This window comes from Mesoplodon densirostris, chromosome 17 (genome assembly GCF_025265405.1).
Source record: "Mesoplodon densirostris isolate mMesDen1 chromosome 17, mMesDen1 primary haplotype, whole genome shotgun sequence".
Classification (NCBI taxonomy): Eukaryota; Metazoa; Chordata; class Mammalia; order Artiodactyla; family Ziphiidae; genus Mesoplodon; species Mesoplodon densirostris.
Window position 1 is genome coordinate 69,269,062 of NC_082677.1, and position 15,761 is coordinate 69,284,822.

At 39.2% G+C, this 15,761-nt stretch overlaps 1 protein-coding gene and 1 pseudogene across 2 annotated transcripts in view; one reads left to right on the plus strand and one right to left on the minus strand.

Annotated features, from left to right (window-relative positions):
* The window catches only part of FGF14 (fibroblast growth factor 14), a 581,132-nt gene that overhangs the window by 539,418 nt on the left and 25,953 nt on the right, over positions 1-15,761 (minus strand). The window lies entirely within an intron of this gene.
* LOC132477779 (small ribosomal subunit protein eS6-like) overlaps positions 1-15,761 on the plus strand; it is a 40,001-nt pseudogene that overhangs the window by 13,598 nt on the left and 10,642 nt on the right.

Genomic DNA, 15,761 nt, shown 5'->3' on the forward strand with positions numbered 1-15,761 from the left:
CTTAGTGCAGAAAAAGTGCTTAGAACAGAGGCTGGAACGTAATACGTGTTCAATAAATGTCACTTTTTGATAGTGTTCTTGTCTCTATACCAAAAAGCAGTGTGTGGGGGGGAGGAGGTGTGGCAGAGAAGGTACTGAAAATGGGGCTCACTGATTGCACCCACTTTATAAACGTCTCCAACCAGTCAAGCTCAGAGAGAAGCAGACATAAGCCGTCAAGGTCTGGCTTATCACTCTCTAGAGCTAGATGTACATATCTTTGGGCATAAATAAATGACCAGCAATTACATGCCAAAGAATTGTACGAGCAGCTGATTCATTTTGTTATACAGCAGAAACTAACACACCATTGTAAAGCAATTATACTCCAATAAAGATGTTAAAAAAAAAGAAAAGAATTATATGAGCAGAGACATCAGAATGGAAAGATTTTTCACCAACAGCAACCAGATTATTTCCATTTTGACAGAATATCTCACATCAGGAAAACCTTATTTCTAATGGGCAGAACTTGAACTTTATACAAAGAAAATTAGAGAGCTGTTCGCCTTTGAAAAATGATCATTAATTTAAAAAACCTTTGGTTTCTTCTAAATAGTGATTTCCCATAAAACAGTTGAAATATGAATCATTAACAAAAATATATCCACTGATACATGTTCAGTAATACATCAACTGTGTGGAACAAAGAATTCCTCCATCACGACTGTCTATGATCTTCACTGAGGCTTGATTTAAATTAGCTTTTGATACTCAGCAGACATTCACAGCACCATTAGAAGGATTTTCTAATATCAGGTGGGTATCCTGGTGGTTGTACGGGATTTCCTTACCTACAGGCTTTTAACCATATACTGTCTTGTTAGGAGGCCTGACTATGTAGAGTCTGATGCTATCAAAGGTTCCAGGGGTGCAGTGGAGAGAGTGCATGAGCTGTCAGGGCCCAGTTCAGCTTATGATTTGAGCATCTACGTGTTAACATGGTATGTGTGTGTGTGCGTGCATGCACACATGTGCGTTCTTACTTCTCTACTTGAAAACATGATAGGTATGTTTTGGTTCATGTTTGTTTTTACTTCCATGATACAAAACCATTCTCTCCATAGGCCATAAAAATACATTTTTTACCACAAATTAGAGCTTCATAATGAATGCATGGAAAAGAAGGACTCAGATGACAAAATTTCCTTTTCCAAATGTTGTAAATGCTAATTTGAGATAGGATTCTACAATGAATACCAGTTAAACCCTAGAAAAATGTTCATTAGTCAATTCAGATAAAATTTATAACCATCTAATATGTGCCACACATGTCCATTAGTCAATTCAGATAAAATTTATAACCACCTAATATGAGCCACACATAATGCAAAGAATGTGCTTTCACATACAGCAGAAGAGCAAATAAACTATTATCGCACCTTAATATTCCTCTCCATATTTGCATCATTTTTAAGACATAAAGTTCTTTCTACATTTTGATGTTTAAACCAAACACCAAGGACTCCTGCATTCTATACATCTTGATAGTTTTCACTTTCTTTCTAATACCAGCTAAAAGGCAGCTCTTCCTTCACTCAGATTCCCTAAAGCAAGAAGATATGAATTTTGAAGTTAGTAACAGTGCATCTGAAAATATACAGTGGTTTAAGTAAAGCTACAAGCTGCTGTTTCAAATAAAGTTTCATTTTTAGCCCTTCATACCTCAGTGAAATTCTCCTCTTACGTTAAACTTTTGAATTAGATAAAGTAAAAAAAAAAAATCCACATCCCTTATGTGTTAACTTTCTGAAATTCTAAACAGAATTCCATTGGGAAACTGTTGCAGTGGCTTAGAAAAGAAATTAACCAAAATTAACTTTATGTTAAAAAATAAGCAGTCCTCAGGGAGAATAATTTACTTTTCCACATTTACAATTTTTTTCTGGTACTTAAAATATAATGAAAGAAAATGTTATAGAATACAGAATACACATAGAATGAGTAGATTGGATTTTTAATAAAAATGTCATTTCAAATACTTTTCCCACTTAGGTTGTTACAGAATACGAAATTTGAAAAAGAATAGATATATGCATAGGTATAACTGAATCCCTTTGTTGTACACCTGAAACTAACATAACATTGTTAATCAACTATACTCCAATATAAAATAAAAAGTTAAAAAAAGTGTTATTTCAACCCAAAATATGATGATGTCTTTTAAAATAAAGCCGAAGAGCTAGAAAGATTAGAAAGAGCTATAAAACCTTCAAAGAATGGACTGACTGTCCATTTGCACCTTCATTTTTACTCAGCAATAATTAATGCCATGTAAAGCAATATCTTCGCATACACCCAAAAAGGGGTGCGCCGTGTATGAAAACCTGCTTTGATGGGGGATCAGGGTCATGCCTTTTGTCAGCTTGTGGCTACTTTAAAGCCATGGAACATCGTGTTCTTCATATCGAATTTACTAACTACATATGCAAACACATGGAGGCTAAACAATACACTACTTAATAACGAAGTGATCACTGAAGAAATCAAAGAGGAAATCAAAAAATACTAACTACATATAGATACAATTCCAAGAAGACCTTGTTAGGAACATTCTACAGATCTGAAAACTAACCTATCAAATAATTAAATTACTTGCCCCCAAATGTACACTGCTTGCACTACTTCAGGGCAGATAAACCCATGCATTTTAGCGTAGATGGCAATATCTTGATTCAAAATGTTTAATATCATGGATGAGATGCAGCAGTTAAAAAGGAATGATAGGGCTTGTCCACATCCTTTAAACACTAGTGACATAATTTTAAGAAAAAAATGGTATTCCATGCAGTGCTAGTTACTTAGTAAACTTATAACCTCAAGAGGTAGTATAAGATGAAAATATAAGTACTCACTTCAAGTTTACATAAATCATAGGTAATATCTCCACAGTAAGCTGAGAAAAACTGGAGATGGTAAGGGTGCAATTATCTTTGGAAGTCAATGTCAAGGAGGAAAATGACCACTCCCCATAGCTAATCATTCACACCTGTCTGAGAAATTTCCTTAGATGGACTTTGCTCTCCCTTGAAATACTATTCTTCATGTTCTATCTTTGCCAAGCCAGGTCCCACCATACACTCCACTCTAGATGTTGCAAAGTACACACACACACACACAACTGCATCAGCAGCAGACACATTCATTCTGTTAGTGCACAGAGCCTGTCTGTTGAAGAAGTGACGTGTAAAATAGGCCATGATGCCAGGATGTCTCTGCACCTAGGGCATAAACTGCAAAGCAAAGAAGTTAGCAGTTTGCTGTTTCATTTGAAGGTAATTCTACAATATCTCCTAGTCAAATTATATCATTGTCTGATTTGTAGAATTTATGATGGAAAAAAAGGAGGGTGGGTTAAGGTCCCCACGTCAAAATTATGTAACAGATAATATCTCAGTGTCTTAATAAATTAAGGAGTAAATTATAAAACACTGCATTATTAACTGATACGCTCTTTTCAGGGCATCCCATTTCAAGACAGACAGTCAAATCAGAGCAGTCCCAAAGTAAAAAGAAATGTTCCCGTCAACAGCATGTCAAATGCCCAGCACTCTCATCCTGCAATTATCTGCGGCCCAGGAGGAGCATTAGCTTAAACATGATAGAATTTGTTTTATTTCTCAAATAACAGTCCAAGTGTACTTAGTGTCCAGGGCTGATACAGCAATATCATAGCATCAGGAACTCAGGCTCCAACAGGCTTCTTTGTCTCTTGAATTCACGTCCTCTTCTGCACTCCCAAGGCCGCTGTCTTAGTTCAAGACTCCATCTTCTCTTGTTTGGACTATTGTCATGGCCTTCTTTCTGGTGTCATTGCTTCTGGCAGCTTCCTCACTACTTCTAGAAGATTCTAAATTCTTTACCACCAGAGTCAAGGCCCTTCAAATCATGGCCTGGGTTTACCATTCCATCTCCATTTCCAGCCACTCTATCGCCATTTTCCAAACACTTCACAAACTTTTGTTCCTTCATGATTTTTGCTGGACTGGAACTTCCCTTCTCACCGCTGTTCTTTCCTTTTTCTGCCTCATCATTCTTCAAGGCCCACCATGAATGTTATCTCATTTGCTGAGTGTTAGCTCCTCTGTGAGCTCTTCTGACTTCTGTCTTCCAAACTGAATTCAATAAATACTTAATGAGAATAAAGAAAGATAAGGACTAAATATACTGAGATAAATAAGAGTACTTCTGCCCAAAGTGGTTAAATTATTAGCAGATGAAATGGGAACTTTACTCATTATAATAAAACATTATCAACAGGATAACTGCAATATGAACAGAGTGATATGGGGGCACTTAATCTTGCCTGCAGACAAAAGCAACGGTTCTACCTCTATGTACAATCCTACTTTCTTAACTTAGTATTGTATGTTCAATAAATATGCTTGTATCTCTCTTCCTTGCCAAATTATGAGTTTGTGGAGAACAGAAACCATGCAACTTTTGGGGCCCAAAATATGCCTCAATGGCATATTGATTATTTTGAATTAAAGTTACTTAAGAAACAGCCAATGCAAGAGGGACACTTTCGACCCTCCTGCCTCCCTGCAAGCAGGAAATAAAACTCCCATGTTAAAGGTACTGTCCCTTATCTCTAGACATAGGGAGTTTGGGGCCTGAGAAGCCTGTATTATCAAACCTTGTTACTTCTTTACTAATTTACTACCCAAACTTTGCTTAAACTCCTTATTAATTAAGCACCCAAACCTAAATTTCTTTGTCTTGTCAATTCCTCTCAAATTGATTGTTTCTTTGTCAAAAAATATAAAAGTTGCCTGTGTTAGGCACTCCTTAGGTCCCATTTCTAAAAGACTCCAGGCTAACCAGTTAAATTTGTTTCTTTTTCCCCTGCTAACCTGTCGTGTCAGTTTGAGCCACAAGAACTCAAGAGGGGTAAATGGAGAAATTTCCCCCTCCCCAATGCTACCCACACCACTATTTCATTCACTGCCAAAACAAATAGGGAGGATTTCATTTTGACACTTATTTGTGAAGTCCGTACAAATATAGGAAAAAGAATTCAAACTTTAAATAACTATATTGCCCTATAAAAATTTTAAAACCTGATTAAAATAATGATGAGTTATCTTTAGCCATATTATGAAGAATAAAAATATTACATGTCAATTAAATCCAAGTGGAAAAGGTTACTTTTTTGAGGTATTGAAAAAGGAAAAGATTTATGCTCCATAGGAAAAAATTAATTGAAAATAATGAGCCTGTTAAGAAAACTAAACCATTAAAGCATATGCTTTTTATTCTGCTACAAATTGAGTTAACTTTATTATCACATGAAATACAATAAAAATTGGTTATTTTAAGATATACGCACGTGAAAGAAAAACACTGAAATAGCAGAGATACTGAGATGTAATTCTGCACCAAGCTCTTCTAATCTTATATAAAAATTAATGTACTCCAAAGCTCAAATTAAATAGTTGATTCGACCTCACATTTAGATCAGCTGATTGTGACCCTCGGTTACTGCGGTTGCTAATTTATTTACAGAGAAAACACACTCTTATTAATCTATGTGAAAAAAAGCCCACTCATTCAGGATGGCACTAATTTCCTCATTTTGCAAGTAAAAGAAAGTGAATATGGGAGAGGTTTAGCGGTTTTCTGCATTTCACATGGTAGATCAGCTGGGAAATCAGAGATAGGACTCCAGCCTATTCAATGAGATAATAAATATTCAAAGAGCTTTGTAAACTGTAAAGAGCTATAAAAATGTATGTTCTGTTACAAGCTGGATTAGAACACTACGTGTTCAAAGACGCTTCAACTAAATTCTGTTACAAAAGACTCCTTTTCCCATGGCATGCGACTGCCATTAAGATGAATGTTTACTGTTATTCCAAAAGGAAAAACAAAAGGCATCTCCTCAAACTGAAGAAAATATGTAATATTTTATTTTTTTTAAATATGATGCCACTATCAACCGTTGAGGACGGCTGCCGGGAGTTCTCTGTCTTGTTGCCATTTTGAAGGGTTTGAATGACTTCCTCTCTATCCATCCCCACAAATTTATAGCCGAGATTCTTTACCCTCATATTTACCATTAAACAGGGAAATATTTGAATTTTTCATAGGATCTTTTCTTGAAGAAAGGTCTTAACCGTGATTTAACTGCATTTGAATATCTTAGCCCCAAAACACACTTTCAACTTTCTTGTCTCTACCCGAGAGAGAGGGGCAGAGCCTAACAATTGTAGATCATGTGGACACCCTGGCTCATGGCAGTGGATCTGAAGCAAACTGTTACTGTTACCTTTTTATTAGAGAGAAGATGCTGTGTTACAGGATTTTCCTCTAAGCCTTTTAAATTAGTTGCCAACAGCACAAACGTGCACATCCATATTAATGTGATGGCACTGATTTCCTTAGTAAACGTTCGAAGGATCAAGAGCGGTTGTGTTTTAAACATTTCAGGGGGCCATGCTTGAGGTTACGAGCCAGCAGGGATGATTTACCCTGACACTACTTTCATGTCAATTTGTTCTTATGGTTTCAAAGTTTTTATAACAGGCCAAAAGCTCATGGTGGACTCAATTCAACATTAGGAAGTTGCTAGCATGTTCACAGTAACTCCAACCAAAGCATTCTTCTGTAGGCTACATTGGTTCACGCAGTTTCAGATTCCAGCCTCACCACTTTAGTTCTTCACTGTCTCATGCTTAAGAATGTTTCCTGTTTACTACTGCTGAGGGGGAAAAAAAAAAAAAGAATTGTGGCAACCAAAGAACTTCTCAATGGACATGTTTATACAGTGCCATTTAAGCCTAACAATATTTCACTTACAGAGTATAAACAGATCTATTGGATGTTAGACGATAAAAATGGCAGAGAAAGGCCCTTGATAACAAAGTCTAAGCTTGTTTTCAACAAAAGGCACCCACCTCCCTCACTGGAACCATCCACAGCAGCAAGCTGACGGGGGTCAGAAACCACAGTCTCCCCAAACTTCCCCGTTCAATTCCTCTGTGGGTGGTCACCAGCCCGCAGCAGACTGCGAAATCTACTGTCTGTAGGAGGAACCCCAGAAGGGACTGGAAACCCCATGCATATACAGGTGAGTCGCAAGTCCTTTGCCTAGTCACAAAATCTATGAGACCTAAGCTCTTAAGTCTGACCTGTTTTCCTAACTGGGATCCAGAGCCAGCTCAGTCCCAAGTAAACGTTTTCCTTTAAAAATTCACTGAATTCAACAGTCTTGCTCTCTTCTCTTCGTTCCACACTCAGGATTCCTCTCACCACGAGGTGCCTCCATCCTGGGAATGCACTCTTCCATGATTGAGTCATTAGGCAGGACTGCCCCTCCTACTTCATCATCCTTTTGGTCACGTGGGTCAGACAGCAACCAAGGAGAATCAAAGTTCTTAAGTTCTGTTGAGTCATGACCAATTTGAAAATCTCGAAGTCTGAGCCCTCCAAGCAAGAAAATTCAGACATACACTCAAGTATACACGACATTTTAGCACTTTATGGATCCCCAGAGAACCACGCATGGACCCTGGATTGAGGAATCTCTGGAAATAGAGAGATCTAAGTAGATCTGAAGACAGAACCCCCAGATTCAACTTCCAGTGTTGTTCCTTATTCACGGTAAGACTTTAAGCAAAGTCAATTAAAATTCTTTGAGCCGCTGTTTTCTCATTCACAAAATGATGATAATTCCTGCCATAGTTACCTCTTTGGGTTCTATCAATAAAAACTGCTATGTAGGTCAAAATTTTGTACTTATATATCCCTACATAGGTTAAAGTATGTCTTTTAATTAGAAACCTTGGAGTTATCTTTGAGTCTTTGTTTTTGTGTGTTTCCTAACATCTATTAGATGTTCCTTCAATGCATCTCTCATCAGCTCACTCACCTTGTTCAGGTCCTTATGCCCGAACCCCAATCTCTGCTTCCCAGCTGTTATACATATGTGTTGTTACATATGAATAAATAAACATAAATATACATATATAATGTCTATATCTATGGTTGTGTATGTAAACATACAGAATTTCATATGTGAATGTAATGTATATGCATTGATCTCTCTGCCTTTGCTATGCTGCTATGAGATAATCATGTTTCCAAAAAGAATGCCTTGTTTGATCTAAATGATGTTCTCTCTAATCACTTCTGCACTGGCACAAAGTAAGTCAAGATAGAAAATTTAGAGGAGAGAAAGAGAGAATTTGCTGATGGGGGGGCAGGGGGCGTGGAGAGAAATGGGCATGAATAGCCAATGAAGAGGCTTTCGTTAAGAAAATTTCTTCTCATCCAATAGAACAAAGATTTTGAAACAGATATTAGGAAGATGTTAAATAGAACAGTATACCATCCTGTTGCCTTACGGGGCTTCACAGACTCTGGCAAGAGCTGACTCATATCAACCTTCTCTCTCCTGGTACCCTGGGAAGTGCTGGGACCCCCAGCTTAAAGACCATTTCTGAAAGACTGTACGACATTCAAGAGTAAAACATGAGTGATTAAAACACATAGAGGTACATGATATCAGTACATGTCATACTGGGGTTCCAGATTATAATATTTCTGAAAATAATTTTATTTCTAAATATCACACGTTCCTTGATTAATAATCTAAGTATCAACAATACAGAATCACATGAAAATGACGAGCCATGGCATCCAGGACATAATTAAGTCTGTGATCCACGTGTGGATTTGGCGAACATTTTGGTTCATCAGTGGTGCCAGTAATACTAAGCTTCACACGTGGCTGTCTGCCCTCCGCTCTGCAAGATTCTGTTTTTTATCAATTCTACCCTCCTTCTGCCCAGGCAACACAGCACTGACCAAAACATTGAAAACACTCCTCCCTGCCAAGAAGCCAGCAGTTACTTCTATAACCCGTCCTCCTCCCTACAATAAAGTGTTCATAAAAACGTCCTGGATTGTTCTTTCTCCAAACTTCACAAAGTGAATTAAAATATAAAATAATCTCAAACAGATAATATCTTAAAGCAGAAAAACACTTATTTGTTGGAAAACAGATTGCAAAAATTCTCTTCTGAACTAGCACAGTACATCATTTTTTACTTCAGGTCTTTACAACAAATTTGCTTAGAACTACTAGATTGAATAAGACTTATTCAACTACAATTTCCTTACATACTACTGTGTGACAATCACTGTGAAATGAACCACTTTGTAATTCAGCTACTTTTAAAACTCATGGTCAGAAGCAGGAAGAATCCAGAGTTGAGGAAAAAACACAATGAAAGGAAGTAACCAAAAGTGTCTGTATTGTTACCTATTGCTACGTACCAAATCACCCCAAAACTTATCAACTTGAAACAGCTGTAAGCATTCACCATCTCACACAGCTTCTGTGGGTCAGGAATTACCTGGGAGCAACTTAGGGGGGTGGTTCTAGCTTGGGATCTCTCATGGTGTTGCCATCCAGGTGCTGGCCTGGGCTCAGTCACCAGAAGGCTGACTCGCTGATGCATCCACTCTCAGATGGGCCACTCTCACAGCTGGTCAGTTGGTTCTGGGTGTCGGCAGGAAGCCTCAGTTCCTGGCCACGTGGGAGCTCCACAGAGCTGCGTTAGTTGCCCTCACATCATAGTGGCTGGCTTTCCCCAGAGTAAGTGATCCAAGAGAGAGCCAGCAGGAGACCACTGTCTTTTGTGATCTAGTCTCAGGCCATACTGCGTCACTTCTGCAGTAGTATACTCATTGCACAGGTCAGCCCTATTCACCGAGGGAGGAAACCACATGAGGGCATGAACGCAGGAGGCAAGGCTCACCAGGGCCATCTTGGAGGTTGGCTACCACAGACCCACACATAACTTTCAACCACCAAAATATTCAGAGCGTGGGGTGGGGTGAGGGTAGAGGGCATGGAAGGGTTTCTTGGATCCAGAGAGACCTAGTTTCAAGAACTAAGTCTACCAATTACTAAGCGTGTAAATGGGGAACAGGCTCTGATTTCTCTGAACGTCAGTCTTCCGCCACTGTCTTCAGTGGCAGATGTGGTGATGGTCACCACTCCCCACCTGCTTCCTTACACTTCCCATCCTTCTACAGGGCGCTGAGACCATGTGACCAGCTCCGGCCAATGGGCGATGAGGGAAAGTAATGTGTGAAACCCCCATGAGTGTGTTTTCTGTTGCTTTTTCCCTGCCACAGCCACAAGGCAGCCCCTCGACCTGGGCAGTGCAACTGCAGGGTGACGGTGCTTCTCCCCCAGCCTCAACTGCCAAGTAGCTGCAAGGAGGAGTCGCCCTGGAAAGTCACCGGGCACCATAGTCAATTTGGTGTGAGCAAAAAATAAACCTTTACATTGGGGCTTCCCTGGTGGCGCAGTGGTTGAGAGTCCGCCTGCTGATGAGGGGATCAAGGGTTCATGCCCCGGTCCGGGAAGATCCCATATGCCGCGGAGCGGCTGGGCCCGTGAGCCATGGCCGCTGAGCCTGTGCGTCCAGAGCCTGTGCTCCGCAACAGGAGAGGCCACAACAGCGAGAGGCCCGTGTACTGCAAAAAAAAAAAAAAAAAGAAAGAAAGAAAGAAAGAGAAATAAACCTTTACGTTATTAGGCCACTGATATTTGGGGTCTGTTTGATACCACAGTATAATCTAGCCAAATCTAATTCACATACCTAAAAGAATGAAACTGATTTTGAGGGTTAAATGAGAGAACACATGTTCAGCTCCTAACACACCATCTAACACATGGCAGGTGTTTTAAACCAGCTCCTCCACTCAGAGCCTGTTTCCTCATTAGCAAAAAAACCCATATATATGTGTGTGTGTGTGTGTGTGTGCGCATGCACACGCACGTGTGTGTGTGTGTACACCTCATACACTAGCTTTCAAAATTAAAAGAAATAAAATACATGAAAATTTTACCACATACAAATAAGGTAATAAACATAGTTTTTCCCCTTTTTGTCTCTGAATTCTGATCAGAGGTGATTCAGAAGATCTTTTTCCTCTCGTCGGAACTCCTCTTCCTCTGTATTCAAAGCTTCAGAGTCCCTGGGAAGCTAATATACTGAGTTTACTTGATAGTTCCAGCAAAAATATCCTGTTCTACTTAAGACATAAAATGCATGACAGAAATGAGAATAGTTTAAGAGATTTACCAGTCCTGACAATAATGCAATGACTCAATTTCAGAATTACTCTACATTAGCCAATTTCCTTACATGTAAAGAAAATGCTGTTCACTTGCTTTTTAATGCTGATATTAAAGGCCCACAAATGCCACCTTTCAGGGCTTTTGTCCCCACAAAAGAACTATGTAAGAAGTGACTTGACCTGTCTCATCTCTGAACTCAATAACAGAAAAAGCTAAAGTATAATTGGATCCTCCAGACCTAAATGAATAGGAGGAAGAGCCGATAAGGAGAATTCTTTTCTTTAAGAGAATCCAGCCATTTGTGGGACAACAGTCATCGCACCATTTCATAGGCCTTGTTCCACAGAGATTTCACCAAGGATGTACACTGTGAGCTCTCGATCAACAGACTAGTCAACTCATCTGTCTCCTCACTGACAAACTAACCACACATGTCTCTGCAACCTAAGCCATGGGACCACTGGCCCATCTGTCACACAGCCTGACCCTGGAGTGCTGGTGTCAGTGGCATGTGGCTTTTCAGCCACATGGAGGCTCCGGACACCTCGGTGTTCTCCTATCACTGTCCTTCACGGAGAGGCCCCGGGGGGTGGCCACCAGGGCACCGCAGCACAGAGAAAGGAGCACAGCATGTCCCCTGCTGCACGCCCTCCCCTCCTCAGAAGCTAGAACAGAAACTGCCCAGATGCATTCTGCTTTCTCACGCTGTCGTCAGAGATACAGGGACGTGAGAGATGCACTGTTGAGAATGCAGGCACAGTGTCTCAAACTAACCGCCATCTGACAGGCCAGCTCTGCTCTTCTGTGTGTTCCCTGTGCTGCGGAATCAATGTGGGAGTGGTGTTGAGTCATGGTGACACAGTACCTTGCTGCAGACGTTATCAGACAGGATGTCACAAGGTCACACGGTCTCCCTACTCTGTGACCAGGTGGCTCTTTACCTGTTCGAGGTTAAGCGTTGCCACCTTAGAGTCTGGGTGTCTGAGAACCTCACTCAGGACCTCCTCAACTGGTGCGCTTCCCTTAATGCACCCATGTGAACCTACACTTACAATCAAATAGCGTTAGATGTCAGCAAAGTAAAAAAAATTACCCAGAAAAATAAAGAATTCATATGTAATAATATTTAAGTAGCACATTATTGTTCTGTGTATAAAGTAATACACTTCTTGGAACACGGAAGCCTTTCTATTAGCATCACTGCTTGCTGCTTCTTGGTCTCAGGATTTATGTCTTAAGCTTTGAGGCACAAAACTACAACTATGAATTCAAAGTTCATGATTTGGTCTGTCTCAGACTTCCCTAGCAGAATTCTTTAACTGTGAAATGAACAATTCTATTGAGACATCAAAACTTAAAAGGATTAGAGACAATTACATTTAAAGTAAATGGTAACAATTATAAGACAAAGACATTATTAAATACAAAGAGTAATTTTAATGAGATCATTATGTTATCAGATACTGGATTATTTTATTTAATGAAAGCGGGTGAAGAATGAATTTTCCACTATGCATCCAGGGTTATTCCTGTAATACCCAATAGATTTATCAAAATAATAAGAAAGTACAGATATACAAATGTGCCCCATCTTATACATTTTGTGTTTCTTGTTCAAATGTAACAAGAATTTTTTGAGCATTGTTTGATGTGTTGTGGGTACCAAACAGAAGTGTTAGGAGAGGGGCCCTGCCTCTAATGACCTTAAGGCCTTGGGGAGATCACACACACACGCGCGTGCGCACACGCACGCGCATGACTTAACCCTATATTTTATACTCAAAACTTCTGCCCCATACCAAAAACACAAAAACAAAAACAAAACCAGCCAGAAAAATTGTTCAAATCCTAGTAATTCTTAGCAATGTTTCCTGCCCAAGATCTCTAAGCTCCTGCTACAACTACTATATTCCCATGTGATCGTGTTATCGCCCATCAACTATTGCAATGACAACTGGCCACCTGTCTTTCTATATTTCAGGTATATTCCTGAGACACAAACAGTCGGTCTCACTGACTTAAAACTTTGGGTAATTCCCCACTGACTAGACAATAAAATCAAAACGTATAACCGGATATAAAACACTCTTCATGGGCTCATCTTGCCGTCCTTAAACCTAAACGCCAGCTCCACAGCGTCTACTGCTTCCAGAGCGCTCCCTCCCTGCATCTTCTTACAGACAACCAGTTCTGCCAGCTTCTTTCATAGGCTGGGGTATTGGAGCGTTTTTCATTCTCTCTCTCTCCCAGAATGGCCTTAAGTCTCTTCTCCAGCAAACTTTTATTCATCCTTGAAAACCCAGTTTCCATGCAAACTATTCGGTGAAACTCCACCAAGCTACTTTTCGTGGATCTAGAAGCAATTTGTTCATTGTTATAACACTTGTCACACTTCATGATAATATCAATATTACCCTTCTCCTTCCACAGCTATACTGTGAGTGCCACGTGGGCAGCTATTCTGTCTTATTTTTACATCCCCAGCACCAAACACAATTCTGGGCACATTTCAGAAGATGCTTAGTAATGTTAAAAAGAATGAATGAATGAATGAATATCAAAGTAAGTGCTTTAAAAGTTTACAGAAGGGACAATTCAATATGTTCTGGGGTGAATAGGAAATGCTACATTAAAATATATGTAAATAAAATGTTTGTACATAACATGTTTTAAATGCACTTGAGTAAGAAATTATTCAGAAGCATGAATAATCATACTTTAACCCTTTGTAACTTCAGACTTTATTAAAATAGGATACACTTATACTATCACACATGCTCTTTTTTTTTTTTTTTTGGCCTCACCTCGCGGCATGCGGGACTTCCCCAAACAGGGGTTGAACTCGTGCCCCCTGCAATGGAACTGTGGAGTCTTAACCACTGGACCGCCACGGAAGCCCGTATCACACATGCTCTTTAATATGCTCTAAGTATCAAGTTGGAAGAAACTTAGGTTCAGAATTAATTTAAATTCTTGGGATTAGAGAAACAGACATTCTTCTATCTGCATCATCATTGTCTAATTTTACTTATTAGTTTCAACCTGTAACAATTATAATATTTCAACAAATGAAGCCATCTTAATGCTATAATCCAGATTTTCACTTATATAAGCAGTATTTCCCTCCACTTCATTTGGAAATACTACCATTTTACTCCAGGATAAAATCTGCCTAGCATCTAATCCAAAATATTCTTACATAGCATATAGGTAGGATTGCCCAATTTAGGGAAAAAATTACAAATAAGAAACCTACAGGATGCCCAGTTACATTTGAATTTCAGATAAATAATGATTTTTTTCTTAGTTTAAATCTGTCCCAATTTGAGGCATACTTAAAATATTTATTTACTTATTTATCTGAAATTCACATTTAAACAGGTGTCCTTTACTTTATTTGACAACTCTACATGTAGCAGACAAGAAGACTAGCAATAAATTGATGCTAGCAGGGCCTTAGATGACCAAAGAGTGCCATCTTAAAGACTAGCTTTCCTGGTAACCCAGAGCAAACTAAGGACCTCAACCATCTCCTAGGCTGTATGTATGGCCTTAAAGAGACCCATCCTCACCCATGTGCTATGAGCATTAGGGCTCTCAACAGGAAAGTCAGTTTGGTGAAGGCACAGTCCAAGACTATGTCTGAGGGTAGCTTTTTTTTTTATAAAGGAAAGAAAAGATGATGTTCTTTACAGAACTAACCTTGGAATTGTGTCCTGCTACTGTCTTAAAAGATCTTATTTTACAACTATTGTAATCTGCCCAGGAATACTGATGATAAACAAAAGGCCAACAGGTATATGAAAAGGTGCTCAACCTCATTGACCATCAAAATGCAGATCAAAACCACAATGAAATCCCACCTCACACCTGTTAGGATGGCAATTACAAAAAACAAAAGGTAACAAATGTTGGTGAGAATATGGAGAAAAGGGAACCCCAGTAACACAGTTGGTGGGGATGTAAATTGATATGACCATTATGGAAAACAGTATGGAGGTTCCTCAACGAATTAAAAATAGAACTACCCTATGATCCAACAATCCTACTTCTGGGTATTTATCCAAAGGAATTAAAATCAATATTTCGAAGAAATATCTGTACTCCCATGGTTAATGCAGCATTATTCACAATAGCCAAGATATGGAAACAATCTAAATGTCCAACAATGGATGAATTGATAAAGAAAATATATCCAATGGAATATCATTCAGCCTTTAAACAGTAGGAAATCCTGCCATTTGTGACAACATGCATGGACCTGGAAGACATTAGGCTAAATGAAATAAGCCACACAAAGAAAGATAAATACTGTATGATCATACTTATATGTGGAAGCTAAAAAAGTCAAACCCATAGGAGCAGAGAATAGAATGGTGATGGCCAGGGACTGAGGAGAGGTGGAAACAGGGAGGTAGATGTCAAAGTGCACAAAGTCCCAGTTACGCAATATAAATAAGTTCTGGAAACCTACTGTGCAGCATGTGCCTATAGCTAGCAATGCTCTGCTATATACTTAAAATTTTCTAAGAAGATATACTTTATGTTAGGTGTTCCTGCCAATAACAATACTTAATAATAATAGGGATGAGAGGAGGCTTTGGGAAGTAGTGGGTGTGTC